The sequence below is a fragment of the Bombyx mori genome, chromosome 5, assembly GCF_030269925.1.
Source record: "Bombyx mori chromosome 5, ASM3026992v2".
Lineage (NCBI taxonomy): Eukaryota > Metazoa > Arthropoda > Insecta > Lepidoptera > Bombycidae > Bombyx > Bombyx mori.
The window spans coordinates 8,524,802-8,547,924 of NC_085111.1; the positions used below are offsets into that span (position 1 = coordinate 8,524,802).

At 38.4% G+C, this 23,123-nt stretch overlaps 1 protein-coding gene and 1 long non-coding RNA gene across 6 annotated transcripts in view; one reads left to right on the forward strand and one right to left on the reverse strand.

Annotated features, from left to right (window-relative positions):
- The window catches only part of LOC101742169 (lachesin), a 77,994-nt gene that overhangs the window by 19,516 nt on the left and 35,355 nt on the right, over window positions 1–23,123 (forward strand). The window contains exon 1 of one of the 5 annotated variants that reach the window (XM_062668648.1): window positions 10,490–10,540. The exons of 3 other annotated variants lie outside the window; for them this stretch is intronic. The gene's annotated coding sequence lies outside the window, so the exon portion shown is untranslated. Of the gene's footprint in view, window positions 1–10,489; window positions 10,541–23,123 lie in introns of those variants that run through there. One more of the 5 variants, XM_062668649.1, reaches the window with a different exon arrangement.
- LOC134198983 (uncharacterized) lies at window positions 1,961–4,165 on the reverse strand. Its single transcript, XR_009973293.1, has 2 exons — window positions 4,039–4,165; window positions 1,961–3,318 (listed from the first exon to the last, which is right to left on the reverse strand). It is a non-coding gene; the product is annotated as an uncharacterized LOC134198983 (long non-coding RNA).

The following is a 23,123-nucleotide window of genomic DNA, read 5'->3' on the forward strand; positions in this document are numbered from 1 at the left end:
TAGTAAAAATCAAACTCGCAAAAAATGTAACTTGCGTCTTTCTGGGTAGTAAAGCGTATGGTAGATTTCGGGTAAGCACCACCACCCGGCCTATTTCTGCTGCGAAACATTCAGATGATTTGAATTATTGGGACAAACGTTCAGATATTCTTAAACTGCTCTTAAACACATGTATCATATTCTAAATGTAGCTATCTACTGGTGGTAGGACCTCTTGGGAGTCTGGACGGGTAGGTACCACCGTCTTGCCCATTTCTGCCGTGAAGCAGTAATGCGTTTCGGTTTGAAGGGTGGGGCAGCCGTTGTAACTATACTGAGACCTTAGAACTTATATCTCAAGGTGGGTAGCGCATTTACATTGTAGATGTCTATGGGCTCCAGTAACCACTTAACATCAGGTGGGCTGTGAGCTCGTCCACCCATCTAAGCAATTAAAAAAAAAGCTACTGCAAAATCGACCCGCAGCAGAACTCTGCCCGTAATTACGCTGCGCCAGACGTATTGCCTTTCCAGCCTTCCGTACTTTATATACCAACTACATCAATTTGTTGAGATTAAAATATTTAGTTGGATATTCGTGAGAGATTAAATTTTGACGAAATTGTATGTGACAGCGCCTTAACGCTTCGCCGTACATTTACGACATTCGCGCGGTCTGTGTCCAGGGGTGGTTTTGTTTCGTACTCTCATTTCACAAAGTGCAAGCTTTCATAGCGTTTGCGTAAACAGCTTTTCACGACAACAAACTATTTCAGACTACTTTAAATTCCCTGAATCACCCGAGCTGATTTATTAATAGCCGTAATGTACTTCGACTGACCACATAAGAATGTAGTTGCGTCGTTTGGGAATTAGGTGTATTCATTTTTTTTTTGGGTTGGCTAACAGATATTTGAACATCTCCAAAGAAGCCCTAACAACTCAAGGTCAGCCGCTCCGCAAATGCATCTACCACGAAAACGTCAGCGCACTGATGTTGTAACTTAGGTTTCAGGTTGAACTCTTCGACGAGTTTGACGAGTACGGTTATCAGAGTCCCTACATGCGCTCATAACCTTGAAGCTGCAGATATCCAATAGCTGATTTAGTATTTTATTTTATTTATTGGGTACCAACATGTTATACATCAGTACAGAAAATTACAAGTAACTTAAACATAGATTTCACACTAAATGCTAACACAATTACAGGTACCGACTGCATGCAATGATAAAAAAAGCAGTTGTATGTATACGAAAGCGATGTATACGAAAAAAAAAAAAAAACTCTATACAACATTACATGAAAACCTTACATTATTACACATTTACTACCAAATACGCTATTACTTAATTGAATTTAATTAGTAATTCCTTAAGGACTAGTAAGGGTGAACGATTACTAATATTTACCATTATTTATGCTATATATTATGTTGTAATGACAGTTGAACAAGTCCCATTGTATTGGGTAAACATTCGGAAACCAATGTAACCAATAACCACGACAACACTATTGCCACCTCAATTATCACGAAACCTCAATTGTTTCTTTATGACTATTTCTTTACACCCAAACATATGTCTGCTTAGCAAGTACCACAATCACCCTACCTGGACAGTTTTGGTACTATACATCCGAGCGGGCTCAAGTTTTATCTGAATGTTGAAACAAATACATTCCACAAACGGACATTCGTAGTTATCTTTCAAAGCAATTCATTCAGCAACGATAAAAAAATGAGAGCCGGGTTAGAGTAGCGTGGATAACCCTTTCAGGAGTCAAAGCAATGGAATTCTCATTGAAATACAGGATACGAGGATCAAAACAGAGTAGCTCACGTTACGAAAATGCGCGCAAAAAATATCTCGATTATTTTAATCTTCATACTTGTAATTTCATATTAGATTCCAAATAAATTGATTCCTAAATTCTTTAGCAGATTTAAAAGTTAATAAAAAAAAATATATAACACAAAAACTTAATTCACAAAGAAAACATTAATTTTTATTTGAATGCTCTTCGCGTTCTTTTTAAATACAAAGGTCCCGGAGCTAGCTCGTATCTAGACACTGCAAGCGGAATTGAATTAATCTCGTTGTAAAATTTTCAGTTGCCACCTTATCTTCCGTCGTATTGTCGTTTTATTATGCCTACCCTGGAACCATTAGCGAAAATGTCACAGCGAAAGCATTGTAATCGCGGCCGCGGTTCGCCCGCACAATGATGTACCCATTCGACCCTGCCTGTATTCACCCACCTTTATACTATCATACAAATTTGAGTTTCTATAATAAATGAGGATAGGCTGAACGCGTATCACTTACCAAACAGGTTCTCTTCACGATCTAAAATATATTTGGATTCAAGCTAAGTGCCCTCCACTATCGACAACGTGCTTTCGAAAAGCTCACACTTGAAACGTATGAATGAATAAACACTTTCACGAATTGTGTCGTCTACATTTCACCTCCCGGATTCTTCGCATAGGGTTAGCGAATTTCTTGCGTTGATTCACGTCACGTTGCGAGCGAGTGGCCGACAAAGGAAAGAGGGCATGCATACCTTATTACTACCTTTTTGCGAAATCCCTACTTATGTGAGACACGACATACTCGCGTAGGCAACACGGGATTATCACTACGTGTTATCGCAAAGAGAGTGGCTTTCCCGCTGTTCATATTTCATATTCTAGTTAACTCTCTCATTCATATTAGATATGCTACACCTAAATCGAATTAAGTTTTATCATAAAAATCACTCCAAGTTTCTCAATGTAGACCGCTATAGTCTATTTTTCTTAACGAGTTTTGTAGCAATACATTAAATGCGGTTTTAGTTTTTGCAAATGATGCTCTGTATCGTAATGTCACCACGGTCCTCATAGTAATTAATCAGGAAGTCAATGAGCCGTTTTGTTTGGACACCGCCGATGTATAATCCTTCCCTTGTGATTTACTGACAAGCACGAAATAGCTTTAATATCACGCTGTTGACCATCATTTTTGTTTATTTATTTTCTAATATACGAGATATTTATTTTATCGAGATACATTTTTCTCTTAACAAAATCAGCGTAGCTTATTAAATGGATTGTGTTACGTCTCGAACTCTGTGTGTCAGATCATCTGATTATATCAGAAACGGACTACCTGATACCTTAGAATTTATTTTAGGTTTTTCCTGGCCAATCTAATTCAACAAAGTTTTCTTTTCCTTCTATTATTCAAATATATTCTTCACTTCGATCAACAATAGTAACATTGTTGATCGAAGCTTCTTCACAAACATTATTGATAAATTCTCTTGCTATACTTTTTTCGTATTTCGAATATCATTCTGAAAGCAATCAGTCAGTGTGTTCTAAATACATATAAGTAAGCCAAATCATATACATAGACACGTGTAAAATTACGCCTAAACTATTCATATCATATTAATTTTCCGACATTTTAAATAATTTTCCATTGTCCTGGTAACGTAAGTTTTGCGTTGTCATGGCTCTGTAAAATAAGCGTCAGAGCAGATCACGAATCGCACACATTTTATTCACGCTTACTAGGTACTCGATAAAATCATTGAAATGAAAACACTATCCGAGAAAGTCTAAAACACAATCGCCCCACAAAAATACACTTAAAACAAAGGTCAAAAACCCCATAAAGTAACCTAGCAATAAGGAAACGTTGAAGAACAAAGCCTCGAGAAACAAATGCTTATATTTATTGCCGTTATCTTATTTGCATGCAATTCAGTGTATTGCTGTCCCCGGCATACACTGTTGGACTGGCTTTCGACTTGTTTATAGAATATTCCCTCATAAACATGCAGATTGCGGATGAGGCGCGTTTTTTTTTATGTAAAATTGGGAGGAAGGGGAACGATTTTATTTATTGCCCTCTTGACTTGGTGGCGCGTCAAGATTGTCAGTGCTGTCGACGTGAGATATTACCGCCACTTCATATATGTGAATTTCGTTTGTTCACGAATATGTGAAACTGTGAATGCTGTGTCTTTTTTTTTTAAATGATTTTAGATCTAAGTCATTTGAAATAATACCTTTATCGAAAACGTAGCGTGAGTAACTGAGAAGTTATTTTTTGAAAATTTCTTGTCATTTGAATTATAGTGATAATTGTCGTTTACTACGTATTATATAAATTCCAATGATTGTATTCCATTGTGACAATTTGTAATCCATAGATTACGTAAACGAAGAATGACGTAAATATAAAAAAAAATGAAGATATCGTTGTGATTTGAATGCCAACAAGTATTTGCATCAAAAATTATTGTGTCACGGATAAAATAATAATCATGATATTAATTCCTCATCTATGGATCATTTTCTTTTTTTATATGTTTTATTCAGTTATTTTTATAAGTATTTAATACTTTAAAAGTGCAATACTAACGTACAATTATTTTCATTCATTCATTTCATTATCATTGATTGATTTCTTAATCAATTTAATTGCTTTGAATTCTCTCCTGAGAAATAGGAAATAAAAAATTACAAATTAAACAAAAATAGCTTCCAACTAAGAATCGAACCCAGATCTCAACAAAATATATTTTTCAGAGTCAGCAATTACTAGGCCAACGAACGCTTACGCTTCAGAATGAGACAATATATTGAAGTAGATAATAATATTTTACTATTAAATAGTTCTTTATTTTTTTGAATTCTGACAAAGCCTTTAAATAATATAACAAAATGAATCACTAAAACGTACTTTAGAGCCATATAACGTATTGAAATATCGTAGATAATAAATATTATTGCCTTTCTTCTTTTTTTTCTTACCTAAGCTGATGGTCTAGAGAGACCATATTAGCGTAACCTTAACTAGTTAGTAGGTGAGCTCACGGGGCTCAAACCTGACAATATTGCTAACACGAACCCTAGCAAGAGCCGTGCTTCGCAGAATCTACCACCGAATCGGAAACGCGACTCACTGAGAAGATCCGGCGAGAAACTCAGTGGGCTGTGTCTGTGGGTTAATTTACTCGCCGAGCATTTCGTCGCAAGAGACAGGTTCGACGAGAACGATGACCGGTATTATTATTACCCATTTATGTAATGTAGTATAATGTACATCGTACATTCACAATGAACTAGTGATGCGCAGTCGCGTAATTACCCTTACGTTTACTTCTTGACCGGGCGGGATTTTCAGTGAAACTCCATACACTAAGATCGGTCACACATTTCTATACAAACTCCCCTGCGACGCGTTACGGATGAGACGCGGGTAATTAAAAACGTGACCGTCGTCACTTGTCGGCCAAACGCCCATAAGGGTTTTATCTACTCCGCGCCACCCTCCACAATAAGCCGTGTTTATTTATTAAAACGAAACTTTCATCTGTATCTCTTAGAGTTTTACTACGTTCATTTTATTTTTGGCGTCTTCCATTTTTTATAATGCCACTAAATGTAATATGTTACGAAAATTTATGCGATGTAAAATTGTTGCGTTACGGCGCGGGCTCTCGTATCGAAAACTTAAGGGGGCGTCAGTGATTTTATTAACTGTTTGCTCTTGTGCCCTCGTAAAATTCGTATCTTAAGCACTCGTCTATGAGGCCAAGCGGGTCGGCACCAACGTCATTTATATATTTGCCATAATGCAATCATGCATTACTGTTTGAATTTTGAGATAGATTATGAAGTAATGTTTGGACTTATAGAGATCTGTATCGAAGTTTGCGGCCTTGATAGACTGGCGAAGCCTTGATAGACTGGCGAGTTTACGACTTTGTATGGCTAGACGGTAATCGGAAAATAGAAACATGCATGAGATGCATGTCGTGGCTATGCTACGACTAGAACGCGGGACTATTTCGCGACAGGACTAGGAAAGTGTTACCAATCTTTGCGACATAACATACCTACTATTACCTACCACACTCACAACAAGAATTAAAGAAGTCAAAACGAGTTCAATTTATAAATTTATCACAAATATCTAATTCTGTTTCCACCTAATAATCCCTAACCAAGTAAGCTATAGTTTTCGGAACATCAAATATCATTACGAGTAACGCACGATAAAATTATAGACCTAGTTTTGATTATACTATCAACATTTTCCCTATGACATGCTGTAAGCCCGCACGGATAACGCAGCCTATTATTCTCTCCGCGAACAATCATGAATACTAGTTTGAAGGATAGTACTGTATGCATGGTATTTTCTGGCCTGAGAAGAACTCTAAAGAACGGCTGTGGGAGGCGTGTCGGAAAATGGCAATTGATAAGCATACTGTGCGTCAAAAATGGTCATGGGTCAGCCATGAGATAAGTTCTGGATATGACCATCCAGGGCAAGCGCAAAGTAGGCCTTCCAAAGCTGATCTGGTGGTGTGTACTGTGGCAGCGGATATGAAGATAATCAGACTAACCTGGCCCAAAGTAAAATGCATAGCCCAAGACGAAACGCGATGACGAAATACTGTTGAAGCCCGTTTCCCATTTGGGCACTTTAAACTAAAAAAACAACTGTATATTTAAGGGTGAGTAATAACATACGTGTGGTGATATATATAAGATCCAGTAAAAGCTTAATAATAAGTGAGCCAGAAGCTCATCTGCCTATTGCTAATAAATCATGTCAAAGAACAAACTCCCGCGAACTCGAAAAATCAAGTTCCCGTAATTAAGTACAAGAAAGTACAGCTCGGGAAAATACTCGGCTTACGAAGCTTTGTCTAAGTTGCGGCAGCTATTTTACGCATCAAACTTTCCGTTGACGAAATTTATTCATGACGTGATCCCTCGTAAATACATTTGGGGGTTTATTGTCGTAATGAATTTGATATGGTTTATGAAAATAGAATTACCCCTGTTTCCCGTATCATCATTTTTTTTTAAGTTTTTCCTTAAAATCGGAAATGTAAATCGATTTTACTAAAGCGATAAAACTACACCATCGAAACATACACTTTTTTAATCGAATTGAACTTTTATTTCCAACTAGCTAACCCGGCAGACTTCGTAGTGCCTCAATCGATAAATAAAAGACCAACGGGGGACACATCAAAGGAAAAACAAAATTATTATTTTTATTTAATTCCGAACATTTTCATATTTATCGACCTTTTAAACCTTCTCTGGACTTCCACAAATAATTCAAGACTAAAATTAGCCAAATCGGTTCAGCCGTTCTCGAGTTTTAGCGAGAATAACGAACAGCAATTCATTTTTATATACATACATATAGAGATTTCCCTAACACTCGCCGTCATCTATGATTGTGACCGCTTTGCATTGTATGGACCCTTTATTTTTCTGGACGCTAAAGCTGCAAAAGGCATGATGAAACAGACATACTACAATCGGATTTACAAAAGATTTACGTGAATTTTTCACATGTTTAGGGTTCCATATATAAAAAAATTACAATTCCGTGATTATTTCTATCCGTATGGAACTATTTAGATGAAATTTCGAAAGTGGAAGCATAAAAACCATATCTTAATCATATCTTATCTATAACTTATCGGAAGTGCATAAAAATGTCAAGGGCTGGCACTAAAATGTAAATAGAATAACGAAACAATTCACATGCAACTTCTTCACGACAGTAAAATAGTAAGTGAAATAAAAGATTAGAACATAAAACTTTTTTTTTTCAGTTATTTCGCTGGTTAAAATAACAAAAGAGGACTCATTTTTGTACTGTAACGTTTGTCCTGACCACGGGTCCCTTCGATTTCTTTTACGACACGTATTTGTCCAGTGAATATTATATATGAAGTTTACGAAAATTTGAGCGCGCAGGCAATAAATAAAACCACTTAAAACTTTTAATATGTGGAAAGAAATTTATTCACGGCGAACATGTCCTATCAAAATATCTCGGGCCACACACGTTATGTCGACACATTCTTCTCCTAAATTGAAATTCTCGAACAGTCTCCCTTTCGTAACCGGGAGCGGGTCAGAGCCAAAAGACAAATACTTTGAATGTTCGATTAATGTGATCAAATATCATTTTTCTTTGAAGGAGACGTACGGAGCCTTTGTATTGTCTCTTCAAGTTTAATAACGAACTCAGTTGCTTGGAACACTTAAAATGGACGTGGATGGAAAATGGACGGCATTTTTCATTATTAACCAGGAATTGCGCTAGTTGAGGTTTCTCTTTCTAAATTGATTTGAAAAAATGGATTTAATAAAAATAGTCAACGAAAATTAGAATTAAATTTTTTAAGTACATTTTTAAAATGACTTTTTTGTAAGCAGATATGACTGGACTAACTCATAACCGATCTGATGTTTAAATTGCATTAGAGTAATGACATAGCTTTAAAACCGAAACGCCCAAATATTACGCTATTAAAATCGATTTGTGGTCATACCAAGACCGAGATAAGAGTTATATTTAGATACGTAAGGTTATTACATTCATACATTTACAAACTATTCACTGTAATCGAAATTTGAAATTCAAAATTTACTCTCAACCAAACTTGGAATATAGTAAAAACTATTCACTGTTAGAATCGATACCGTTATCAAAATGCACCCGTGCTAGACGGTTCAAAGGCCGGCCCGACCGCCTCAAAGGATGTGTTCGTAGGAAACAAGCCGTACGTTCCCACTCAGATCAATGTACAAGGGTGTAGAGAGCTCCTCTTTCCTGTACCATCATGAGCACTTCACACAAAACTCATCCTTTCTTACGTTTCGTACAAAGAACGCCTTTCATTATTTCCTGCGATTATTTCCACCAACTTTTTGCGGTTTTATTCGACAAAACATAATATTACTGCTCTCAATTTCCATTCCAAAAGGTTTCAATGATACGAGTTTATTTTACTCTTAGAAATTACACAGGTAGTCCGACCTGATTGTTTGACTCGAATACTAAATTGTTTTTTTTTCCTTCCTATCTATGCTGGGTAGCCTTGAGAGGCTATTTCAGCTTCACTCTAACGTGTGTAGGTGAGCTCACGGGGCTCAAACCGGAGTGTTGCTAACACTGACCCTAGCAAGGGCGGTGCTTCGCAGAATCTACCACCGGATCGGAAACGCGACCTAAATAAAACTGAGAAGATCCGGCGAGAAACTCAGTGGGCTTAAATTGTACTGCTTAGTGTTCACGAGTAAATCTAACGGATTAATATATTTTGACTAAGCAATCTGAATATCATCCTTTAATCCACAAATATGATCTTATCATAGCATAAAGCAATGCAATAAATTATACATAGTTTTGGCATAATTTAAAACTGAAGGAGAAACTGAGAATTGTGATTCCCGGACGTGTTTCCGTTTGAATAAATTTACATTGAGCTTAACGCTTCAGTGACCAGTTGAATTATGTTTATGGTCTGATTTTACTAGCACTCTAGGTACAAGACGCGATCTTAGAATGTCACAACACTCATGTACAATGGAGAGTTGGGAGTTTCGTCGAATAAAATATTTAATTTATTAGTACTCTGAGCTCTCGTGGATGCAACTCGCTCTTTGCGGGTAGTCGATAAAATAACTTTCTCAGCTGACTACATCTCAAGTTGTCTACTTAAAATCACATAATAATATTATCGTAAACAATCTATTAAAATAACCAATGCTCGTTAAACGCTACTAAAGTTCCAAATGCGAGAATGAATTTTAAAAATATATTTAAAACAAAATTTAATGACCTTAAAATGATCGCTTAAATCGATCACTAAAATCGATTTCTTAATGCGCTTTTATAAGCCTCACCTGTATGTATCTACCTAATATCTAAGTGAAGAACTTGATGTAGTTTTCAATAAAATCATTCACTACACAAGGGGGTCGCGGGTTCGAATCCCACCAAGGAAAGATAATTGTATGATAAATATAAATGTAATTTCCAGGGTTATGGATGTATATTTAATATGTGTAAGTGTATAATAAAAATGTTATATTTATTTCCGTTATGTGGTACCTGTAACACAAGTTCTTTACGAACTTATCACGGGACCAGTTAACGTGGCGTGACTGTTAGTAAATATTTATTTATTACTCTTTTAAAAAACACTCTTTATCGTTATTAATAATATGATTTAAAATTATTTCGAATGCATACATAATATATCAGATGTGCATTTTTATTGCATCACATTTGTTTACAGTGCGGTTCTCATTCATTCATTTTCCTGAGCCACGAGAGCCAGCATTTTAGGAGGTCGTTAGCATTGTTATTCAGTCGACGGAGTCGCGGCCGCGCACGCTCCCGGCTTATCGTCCTTCCCCAGCCGTTGTAAATTAAATAAATACACACCTAATGAGCGGAAATACAATGCATGACTAAGCTAAATAATTTCTTCATCATTTATACGCGAATTATTGTCATTGCTTTGCTGAATTGTGAGTTTGAAACTTTGAAATGATTAGGTAACTTTTTATGAACGATATAAGAAGTGATTTTCGGTTTCGTCTGCGTTATAATAGTGATAATAATTAAAATAATTAAATCAAATAAAAGCTTGAAGTCGTCATGGCCTAAAGGATAAGACGCCCGGTGCATTCGTATCGAGCGATGCGACGGTTTCCGTGTTCGAAACCTTCAGGCAGGTACGTTTTTTTTTTTAAATGAAAAATGCATTTAACAAATATTCACGAATGATTTCCACACTAAAGGAATATAAATAATAATGGTGATAGTGCATCTTGTGAGGCCGCACGGGTAGATAACGCACTATCTATTTCTGCCGTAAAGCATTAATAGGTTTCGATTTGAGGGGCAACCGTTGTACTGTAAAACCTGGGACTTAGAACTCATGTCTCAATGTGGGTGTGGTTGTTATCTACGGGTTCAAGTGATTAACTGAATACCAGGTGAACTGTGAGATCGTCCATCAACCTATGCAATAAAAAAAAAATTATATCGAACACTTGATTTTTAATTTTGTTCAGGTGACATGCTTAATCTCATTTTCTCTTGGCCTATGTTATAGCATTTATTGCTATAAATACGTAGACGAGTAAAAAACAACATAAATATGCTCCACAGCGCTGTCAGCAAGTAGCATTTCAAACCGTTTTTTTTTTTATTGTCTTAGCAGGCAGATGAGCTTACGGCCCACCTGATGGTAAGTGGATACCGTCGCCCATGGACTTCAGCAATGCCAGGGGCAGAGCCAAGCCACTGCCTACCGCTTAATACTCTCGATAAGCCTCGTTTGAAGAAGGACATGTCATAGCGCTCGGGAAACACCTTCTGTCCTATCCTAATCTCTATCATCAGAGTGAAGTGATTATATACAGTAAAAGAAAATGTCCTGAATTTCATTTAAAAACACGTTGAAAATCTTATTCTAGTTCATTGCGTTGTATATAAAGGAACACACGGTCATTTTCGGGACTTCCAACCCACGTAGGCTTAGATAAACTAACAGGTAGAACTAACTGCTCGTAACCTAAATATTTTATGAGTTTCTAAAACTTGGTCTAGGACGTATTGTGAACCCGTACGTATTGGCATCGTCATTCTACCTAATACTACCTTCAAGCAGTTACCATTATCAATTATTTGAAGCATTGGACATTGGTTACACAATACATTTGAGACTTCATGTCTCAAGCATAAGTAGTGGTATTAGCTTGTTTATAGTCTCCGGTAGTTACTTAATCCATATCTAGTGCAAAAAAACTTTATTGATTACTTTTTTTTTATAGCTTAGATGGGTGGACGAGCTCACAGCCCACCTGGTGTTAAATGGTTACTGGAGCCCATAGACATCTGCAATGTAAATGCGCCACCCACCTTGAGATATAAGTTCTAAGGTCTCAGTATAGTTATAACGGCTGCCCCACCCTTTAAGTCCAAACGCATTACTGCTTCACGACGGAAATAGGTAGGACGGTGGTACCTACCCGTGAGGACTTACAAGAGGTTCTACTACCCATAAACTTAGCTTTTATACATGTGGAATCTTCATCTATTCGGTTTGGGCCAATGAGACAGTTACGGGCTTCATACAAACTTGATTTTTATCCCGACTTTCTTATTACCAGTAAATAAAATACAAACGTCTTTCGTCTTCAGAGTTACACTGCGTCTGTCTGCCGTCGCGTCCAGTAACGACCCTCATTCCTCCTCTGGCTTAAAAATAAAACAGTGTTCAACATTCATTCGCCGTCTTCCTCACCTCCTAACACGACATCTCCTATAATTCATCCATACCGTTTCTATCCTACATACATGTATGATGATCTTCTCAAAAGGCTTTTCCTCTTAGGAATGACGGTAACTCATATCAATTCAGTTATATAAAACCGTTGTACAACACGTTTTGTAAGTTGACCCACGTCATAGGAAGCGCAAAGTGCTCCGATAACGGGCGTAACCGCGGCCTATCGCTTTTTGATAGCATCACTTTTCCCAACTTGCCATCTGACGGCCATTAGGTTCGGGATATTGAAAAAGTGAGCCCGACCGATCGACGTACATACATAACAATCTACGCGCTACTACCAATGATTTATTTATTTTTTTCGTTAACGGATTGAATCTGTTGCAATTGTTATGTTGTACACGGATTTTGTCTTTCCGAGATCGTGTTGTTTATTAATTATTATTAATCGTATTACGAGACGTTCTACTACTTGAGATACTAGTTTAAAACTTAATTCCACCAAACATACTATTTGCGTTTTTATGTTGTACTCCAAAGGTGAATAAATAATAAAATAAGTAATATTTCCTATGATTGTATGCTGGCCATTTCATGCGCGTTACAAATGCCATTTCTATCTTACTAAATAAAGCGCGATCACAAACACAAAGGCAAAGGCAAAACACTACGAAGTCATCGTGGCCTAAAGGATAAGACGTCCGGTGCATTCGTATGTAGCGATTCGCCGGTCTTCGAATCCCTGGCTGGCGGTTACAAATTTTTGTAATGAAATATGTACTTAACAAATGTTCACGATTGACTTCCACGGTGAAGGAATAACATCGTTTAATAAAAATGAAACCCGCAAAATTGTAATTTGCGTAATCACTTGTGGTAGGACCTCTTGTGAGTCCGCACGGGTAGGTACCACCACCCCGCCTATTTCTGCCGTGAAGCAGTAACGCGTTTCGGCTTGAAGGATGGGACAGCCGTTGTAACTATACTGAGACCTTAGAACTTATATCTCAAGGTGGGTTTACGTTGTAAATGTCTATGGGTTCCAGTGACCACTTAACACCAGGTGGGCTGTGAGCTCGTCTACCCATCTAAGCAATAAAAAAAAAACATAAAGGCAAAGGTAAAACGCTTTTTCACTTCTAAATTATTGTCGATATCTAGATTTCACATATTTTAAAACTTATCGTCCTAGTTCTAGAATCAAGCCAGCGGTACCTACTTGCCCAGATCTAACAACACAGTGTTTCTTGACTCGCTGAGTTCTGATCCAATAAAAGTCCAAGAAAATTGTTTTGTTACCGTCAATTAACGTTTAATTGTACCTTCCCGCGGTCACGTATACCTTATAAGACAGGTCACGAAATACATTAATCTCGATAATTTAATATGAATAATAATTCTATAGACCGTCACGGCAGATCATATGATATGAACAATGATAAATTATGAAAATTCCTCACCATTTTACTGGATGTGAATTATTAATTAAAAAGCTATGAACAATTTAGTCTTTCTATATAAATCGGTCTACTTGAAGACCATTAGTATGAAGTTTTACATCAAAAACGTGTGTTGTCTTGTAAACGGTAGCAAGCGACTTGACTATGCCCATTGCGTTGGTAATGTACACAAGCAACGGTGTTTGCTCACCATCAGTGGGATTCGTGCGGTCTATGAAGGCGATTAAAAAAGTCTTGATATTAAGTAAGATTTGGTAGATGAATTTACGATTCATATGAAGTAACGCAATAATTGGAATTCATAAACAATAATAAAGTGAAATACACAGAACACACCCAACGCTCTGGTAACATCATCTTCCTTCCCTTGTATCTAATATAGGAATTACGTATTTAAATAGGTAACATTGAAAGCTACGAGTTAATCAGAACTCATATAAATAGCATAATATACGCTTTTACACCGGTCACCGTCCTCGTCGAACCCGTCGCTTGCGACGAAGGGCTCGACGAATGAATTAACCATTAACCCATAGACACAGCTCACTGAGTTTCTCGCCGGATCTTCTCAGTGAATCGCGTTTCCGATCCGGTGGTAGATTATCCGAAGCACTGCTCTACCTAGGGCCAGTGTTAGCAACACTCCCGATTTGAGCCCAGTTAGCTCACCTACACGTGGGGGAGAAGTTGAAATTGCCTCTTAAGGCTATCAGTATAGGTAGGAAAAAAGAAAAAAAAATACGCTTTTACTTTTTTTTAGAATGTGGTCTTTTAAATGACACTGTTCCCGAAAGAGAAATCGAACGATACATTTGCAAGAAAAAATCGCCAAAAGTTATGCAGGTGGTCAGGAACCACTATCCTGCAAACTTCTGCCGCGTTACTCAAGCGTATTCAGAGTTGAAGGATAGAATAGCTGTTCTAAAATATAATTGAGATTTCGACTTTATACCGCAAAGTGGGTGGTAGCATTGCTCTGTCTATGGAGTTCAATAATCATTTAACACTAGGTAGACCAAATCTGGTTCACCCATATAGGTAAAATAAGCGTTAATTATGATTAACTCAAGTGCTACATACAGGCAAGACATAAAACCTCATTCAAGAATTTCCTGTCCCTGGAATTCCGGTCCCTGACACTTTTTACACAGCGGAACACGGCAAAGGGGTTTGCTCTTTGAGCTCTTTAATTGATTTAAATACGATCGGATGTATCATGTTTTAAATTCACACAAATATTGCACAAATCAATTTCAACCATTTTATATGTCAGATTTGTCATACGAGTTCACTCATTAAGTTCTGTTTACTGGGAGATATTAAATATTTAATGGCGACACGCTTATAGCCGATGTCGAAGAGCGGGAATTGCGAATGCTATCAAGAAGAAACTTTTTTGATATTCTTTGAATAATCGTATATTTGAGACGAAAAACTCTTACGTCTAAATGACCTTTTCACATCTTTATAAATACTCAAAATACTTTGACAAACCTCTTTTATAAGATTCCCTTAACGAAAATTTATTAACACTGCCACCTGAAATTAAGAGTGATTCTAGTTCTTTCTAATGTTAATTAAACACAAGCAATGCAATATAAGCACCCAGAGACGGCAATCATTGGCTCACTAGCGCGCTTCTCAAGGCACATCACATTTTTCATTTGACCTCACCTTAATTGTTATACTGTTTATCCTGCCGGCAGTTTCTTTTATTTACACAACGCGTGTAATTCGTTTACCCGTGAGAATAGCTTCAACACGTGCCTCCGTCTAGACGAATTATTGACCGTAATGGACTTTGTGCCCGGACGAATGTGGAACAACTTTTTTCCTCTGTTCGCACAAAGAAGTTAATATTTACAAGCTAAAGATAACATTAAATACTTTTTGTCGCCGTCGCGAATTGAATTTGGCTTTTATTATGAACGTTCTTAATGGAGTCTGGTTTTTTGAGTAAAATTATTGTGTTTGTATTTTGGTTATGCCACAGTAAGTACATAAAATATTATGTTCCTAGTCAAAAATAATAACATTTTAATAGCAAGCCGAACTTTGAGTATTCGTTTTTTATCCTGATGATCCTGGTCAGGATATTAAATCAATCAAATTTGAGTATCATCATTGGGTCATTGATAATTGTACATTATTTTAAGTTACATGGACGTCTTGAAATTTGTGAAAATTACTTTGAAAGATTTCGTTATATATAAATAGATAAATATTTATTAATCTAACTAGAAAAAGAGCGTGTAAAAATAATAAGATTCACATATTGATAGTTAATAGAACCGGGTAGTATTTCTATAAAATTTACATCGGTCCAATATTACTGAAAGTATTTACGACAGTTATACAGAATGCCGAGAGAATAAACCCAAAGCAAAAAATCCGAAAAAAAATGGAAGCAAATTAAAGATAATACAATAATACGAAACATTTCCGTGAAACTCGTCGAGATAGGACAAAGAAAGGGAACGAATCTGTTCCCATCAAAACTTGGAAGACGCCCGACCTCAGCAATTAAGTCACTCGAAATATTTAATGAACAACGCTAGTTCCGCTACGGAAATGACACTTAATCGGTTTAACTTCGCCTCAAAACTTAACCTCCCGACGCTCTTCCCCCTAAATTTTTCCCCACCACAAAGACCTACGCTGCAGCAAAGAAGTTAGAGAATGTGCAATTATGAGATTGTTTTAATTTAGAAACAATGTTGTTAAAGAATTCCCTTACTTCCAGTGAGCTCTACGCAATCTCGAACCAGAATTCTTGGTTTAGTACAAGATTGTTTTACGGTTATTGCTTTCTTGTTTGTTTTTGATTTGATTTTTATCTTAATCGCGTTTTCGAATTCAATATTCTAATTTTGTTCTTGAAACGTAAGATACGACGGAATTTATTACGAAATAATCATTCTTTATGGGAAATGTAACCTAAAGTCTAATGAGTATAATCAGAATGAACGTGTGGGCTTTGAACGTTATCGATTATTTTTGCGAATCGTGGATATTTTTGTTCGTCTTGAGGCGTGAGGTCAAAGTCATCAAAGTTCTACCCTCCAAACTGGAACAGACGGCTCTGCTATTGAAATAAACAGTATTATAGTAGTTGTAAGTCGTCGTGTTCTAAAGGATTAAGACGTTCGGTGCATTCGTGTTGAGCGATGAGCGATGCACCAGTGTTCGAATCCCAGGCGGGTATCAATTTTTTAATGAAATACGTACTTAACAAATGTTTACTATTAACTTCCACGGTGAAGAAATAACATCGTGTAATAAAAATCAAAACCCGCAAAATTATAATTTGCATAACTACTGGTGGTAGGATCTCTTGTGAGTCCGCACCACCACCCTTCCTATTTCTGCCATGAATCAGTAATGCGTTTCGGTTTCAAGGGTGGGGCAGCCGTAGTAACTATACCTACTGAGACCTTAGAACTCACAGCTCTAAGTGGGTGGCGGCATTTACGATATATATGGGCTCCAGTAACCACTTAACACCGGGTACACTGTGAGCTCGTCCACCCATCTATGCAATAAAAAAAAAAATCCGGACCGACTAGCACTACACCCTGTCTTCAGTAATAATGTAGAAAATAATCACGATGTGAGGCTATAGACGTTTATGTTTTTGTTGTAATTTTTTCTTTCAAAAATAAACTTTCAGTTTTCGTAGTTTTCCAAAGCAATTTATCTGCTTTTTTTTGTAGATTAAGAATAGAATATACTTAATGCTAATTGAAAATCGAATAACAGAATAAACAGTACATATATAAAACACTCTATTCCCAACAGTATTTGTGACAACCAAGATCGAAATCAAAGTAATTATTCAGGTCTAGTTCTGCAGCCCGTACCTGACGACACAACACATGAATATTTAATGGCCTTAAGGTATATTTATTTCGTGCTTTGCTCTTAACCTCTCCAAATACATTCAAACAACAATAACATTGGGTTACCGACTACGGAGCCTGGAAGACTTCGACGTCCGAAATAAAGTTTGGCCCAACATTTAACTAGTTGGAGCAAACAAATCCAGAGCGAGAGTCTAGTGGCGTGAAGTGCAGTCGAATGCGTCGCAGGCAACTTGTTCGTAACGACTTCAAAAACATCTACGAAAATATTTGTTTTGAACATCAACGACGTCTCGACTTCACGAGACGTAAACTGCTCAAGAAACGTTCACGCTTCTTGTGGTATAGTTATTATATATTACCACTACATAATATAAAATAAAGCCGCTTTCTCTGTCCCTATATCCCTATGTATGCTTAAATCTTTTAAACTACGCAACGGATTTTGATGCGGTTTTTTTAAATAGATAGAGTGATTGAAGAGAAAGGTTTAAATGTATAATAACATCCATTAAATAGTGGAAAAATCGCGGGTCGCTAGTATTATATATACTAGGTTTTAAGGGTGGGGCAGCCGTTGTAACTATATTTGAAACCTTAGGACTTATATCTCAAGGTACCCACCTTGAGATATAAGTCGCATTTACGTTGTAGATGTCTATGGGCTCCAGTAACCACTTAACGCCAGGTGGGCTGTGAAAAAAATAGTATATTTGTAAGTTGATGCAGGCTTAATTTACACTGAAAAATATGTTAGAAAGGGAGAACAAGAAACAGTAAGGTTTATATTCGATTATATTATATAGTCGACTTTCTAACAGATCATCGTTAATGGCTCCTACCTTGAGACCTGAGGACTCTTAATTGTAGTGTAACGAAAGTATATAGTGTAACACAAATTTATAAATTCTATAGGATTTCATTTATTACAAAACGTTATTGATTCATCATGAATTTTTTGAGATCTTTTACTTCTCTATTTATTTGTAACGGTAATGTTAAATATTCGTCTCTCACCCTAATTCATACTAAGGAAAATGGAAGACGCTATTACCCCAGATAAGTAAAAGTTGCATTCTCTTAAAGTGGACAGTGGTATTCATGATGTCGTGCCTATGGACTGCCTACAACCATAAAGCCTTGTTCGGACTAGGCGAGTATTTTAGTCGAGTACCGAGTAATTTAGTAGCTAAATGTGTCTGAGCATCAAAAGTTTAGTAAATAATTTAGTCAAGTCAATCCATTTTGTTCTATTTTTTCGGGCGAGTAACGAGTAGTTCAGCCACTAAATTACTCGGTACTCGACTAAAATACTCGCCTAGTCCGAACAAGGCTTTACAGCAGAAAGGAGGCGGGCAGTCGGCCGTGAAAAAAAATTAAATGAAATGTCGAATGTAGAGATAATGTTTGATCGGTTGGCGTGAATTGTAAGTGGCGGAACTTGACGCACCCTAAGGCATTTGTCAACGAAGGACTTGCCGATATCATTTACACCAGTTCCGCACCGTTGTTTATTTAGTTTTGATGTCGCGTGAGTTAACTTGAGACAACATGTCACTGTTTGAACTTTCGTTTCAATAAATATACGGTTTATTTTTAATGTTATTTCTGATTTGTTTTGACTTTGTTTTGTCTTCAAAGACTGATTCTAGTATACAAGTGCCAAAAGATTTTTTTGTTTATATTTTAAACTGTAATTATTATTTTTTCAATGAAAAAAAAAATCAAAAATAAACAACGTAAGATTAGAAGACTGTTGTTTATACAGTCGCAAAGTTCAAAGCAATTAGTAACTACTTTTCGTAATTTCAAAACAATACCTTGGAAACAAAACAATACCTACAAAATATTCAACGCCTATATTCTTTTTCTATTATAAAAATGCAAAAGTATTATGTTAGTTCAATTTAGATACTTTTTAGAAACTATATAAGATATTGCAAGGCGTTAAAGATTATTTGCTGTCGAATTAATAGGTTTTATCGACTTTTCAATATTTGGATTAAACTAGCCAAGTGGATTATTATTATTAAAACCTTTACCTACCTTAATTAAAAAAAAAGTGCGTGCGTACAAAGTACACATGTCAGAAGTGAAACTTTTTTGGCGAACTAATTTATAAGTCTTGCTTATATTTATACAAATCTAAAACTTTAGATTTCCGAGACTTAGAGGAAGGGAAAAAGGAAGATATGTTCCCGCCAAAAGTCTGTCAAATGTCAATCTCAAACCTCAGTGTTGACAGTCACATTTAGATTTCTAAATTGTAAATGACTAATATTTTGCCAATAGAATTGACTAATTTTATTTTATGCTATTTGATTAATGTTTCAAATTCTTTTCATTTCATTTCAATTCCTATTAACATTTTTCACAAAAAAATTATAAAATATTAGGCTGTATGGTATGATACATTTGCCTTTCCAGTTGGAAAAATACAACAACTACTACTATTTTTTTTTTTTTTTTTTTTTTTTTTTTTTTTTTTTTTTTTTTTTTTTTTTTTTTTTTTTTTTTTTATGATTGAAAGTTTACTGGTGGCCCGAAGGCCTTTCCAGTTTCACCAGGACAGGTGGGCGAGCAAAGGCTCAGCCAAGAGGGGTGGGATTTGCTAACAACTGCCCGAGCGCCTCCGAAGGAGACCTAACAACTCAAGAGCAATTGTTTCGCGAATGAATCTACTACCGGATCGGAATCGCGACCCGCTGAGAAGATCCGGCGAGAAACTCAGCGGGCTGATGCATGGGTTAGGTTGCACGTCGACCTCTTTGTCGAGTTCGACGAGTACGGTTACCGGGGTCCCTAAGCCTGCCCCTAGTATTAGAGCTGAAGGCATCTAATGCAAAGGTTATTGGATCTGATGGATCCGTAAGGACGTGTCTAGGGCGTCGACGGTGACTGGCTCCTGCATGATCAGGATTCGGGGAGTAGTCAGCGGCGGCAACGATAAGGCGATTATCATGACGCATAGCCTTATCGAAGTATCGTTCCGACGCTGACTTCATGTATTTCCGAATTGATTCGAGGCCCAGGTCGTCGTGTAGGTCAACGTTCCTCACGAACCACGGAGCCCCGACAGCTAACCTGCAAAAGCGGGATTGTAGGGATTGGAGGGTGTCTATGTGTGTGCGGGCCGCGTGAGCGAACACCACACTCGCGTAAGTCATGACGGGCCTTATGCAAGTTTTGTAAAGTGTCACCTTGTTCCGAAGGGACATTTTACTCCGCTTACAGATCATGGGGTAGAGTCTACCGAGAATAAACGCGGCACGGTCACGGACTGATTTTATATGCGGGCGGAATGTCATCGATGCATCCAGGGTAACGCCCAGGTACTTGACCTTCCTGGCCCAGGGTATGGGTTGTCTAAAGAGAGTAATCGGGGGTGTGAGATTCCTCCTCCTAATCCGGGAGGAAATCCGTGTGGAGCTTCCCCTCTGAAATAGCACCGCAGTACTTTTCGCTGGGTTGATGTCTATGCGCCATTTTCGGAACCACTGTCCTAGGGCTAGGGCTGCGCTCTGAAGCTTCTTCGCGATTAGGGACTTATTTCTACTAGAATAGTAAACAGTCGTGTCGTCGGCGAATAAAGCTAAATGGGTCGGCGGCGACCGGGGAATATCGTTGACGAATAAGCTAAATAGGAGGGGTGAGAGGACAGAGCCTTGCGGGACTCCAGCTGTGAGAGGTCGTGGGGAGGAGCGGGTTCCCTCGACTCGATATCGAAAAGAGCGGTTCGACAAGAAGTCCCGTATGATGAGCACGAGACTATCCGGCACGCCCATGTTGAATAGTTTGAAAATCAAACCATTGTGCCAGACTTTGTCGAACGCTTTTGCGACTTCGAAGAAGAGAGCTCCCGTGTATAACGGTTTTGGTCGATTAAGCCCCACAAGAATGTGCTCCGTGAGGCGGTGCACCTGTTGAACGCATGAGTGATTTGTACGGAATCCGAATTGTTCATCGATAAGAATGCCCTTGGATGAGACGAAGTCTCTGAGGCGTTTGTAGAGCAGACGCTCATACAGTTTGCCTAGAGACATGAGGAGGCTAATCGGGCGGTAGCTCGTCGGATGATTTTTTGGTTTACCGGGTTTATGTATGCCGATAACGTCCGCTTCTTTCCACACCGCGGGAAAGATACAGTTCGCCATAGCGGCATTGAAAATAGATGCCAACATCACGATGAGTTGGACGGGTAGAAGTTTAATAACGCGGTTGGATATACCGTCGGAACCGGGAGCCTTGCGAGGACGTAGGTCTTTGATCAAGTCTTTAACTTCCATCGGGGTGACGGGTGGTAACGCATCAGAGGGTGGCAAGGAGGCTCTGCGTTCTACCTCACTGTCTACTAATTCTACATGAACAGGGTCCACGGATTGAGTGCTGGGCGTGCACTGGGTTTGCAATGTATCGGCCAGCAGCTCTGCTTTTTCGTCATCATCGAACGCCGCGAGTCGGCCTGAGGGGCCTACGAGGGGGAGCATAGTTACTACCGTATCCGATTTGAGAGTACGAGCTAAGCGGTAGTAAGACCTTTGAGAGGGCGCGAGTCCTTCTAAGAAATCAGACCATCTGGCATCTCGGACTTCGGTGATGCGAGACTTTACGTCGCGTTGTAGGGCACGCATTCGAATACGATTTTCCGCGGTAGGATACCTATCGTACGCACGGATCGAGGCGTTCTTAGCTCTAAGGAGTTCCCTAATATCGTCGGGCAATTTGAAGCGGTGAAGGAAGTCCTCCGCTACAACTTGCTTCGATGACCTATCTAATGTCGAGGTGATGTGTGACGTTACGATGTCTATGGCTTCAGCGGTATCCTGAGGAGACGGGATAGAGTCCGGACTAAACGGAAGCGATGGTGGATCAGATTCAGCCAGGCTGATGCCCAGCGTGTGCCAATCCACCACAGTCCTCGTGACGGGAACGGAATCGGGAGCGCGACCGAGCTTCATAACGACGGGACGGTGGTCTGAATCTAACTCTGAAACTACTTCGATCGAGTGTAAGCGCAGAGTTACGTTTTTTAATAACGCTATGTCGAGTATATCCGGGCGATGCGCGATATTTAGCGGGTAGTGAGTCGGGGTTAGCGGAGCGACGATATCGAAGGCGAGATCATCAACTAACGCGTCAAGCCGCCTGCCATTCGGGGTTGTGGTGTGTGAGTTCCACCTGATGTGTTTACAATTTAGGTCGCCCGCCAGAATGACAGAGCTCCCCATACCGAGCAGCGCCTCGATATCACTGCTTAGAACGATCTTATCCGGTGGAAGATAAACGGACGCGATAACGATCGGCGCGTGTCCCGTCAGTGAGATTCGGCACACTGATGCTTCGATATTAGCGAGCGCGGGAGGATCGAGCGGGACGCAATGCAGGGCTCTTCTATAGTAAATGACGGTACCACCACCACGGGCAGAGAGCCTGTCGTTCCTGACCATGTTATAGTTCGCGATTTTAGGGTCACGGCGCGCGGGCTTAAGTAGGGTCTCCTGCACTAAAAAGATATCAATTTGGTGGTCACGCAAAAAGTCAGAAACCTGATCACGTTGATTTGCGAGACCGTAAGCGTTAAAAAATCCTATCGTTACGGATAGGGGCTTTATTCTACTTATATACGCCATTGATTACCGGCGGAGTGAGGGGAGGACGTACGTATTTAATGACGCGTATACGTCGGCGTATTCCTGCACAA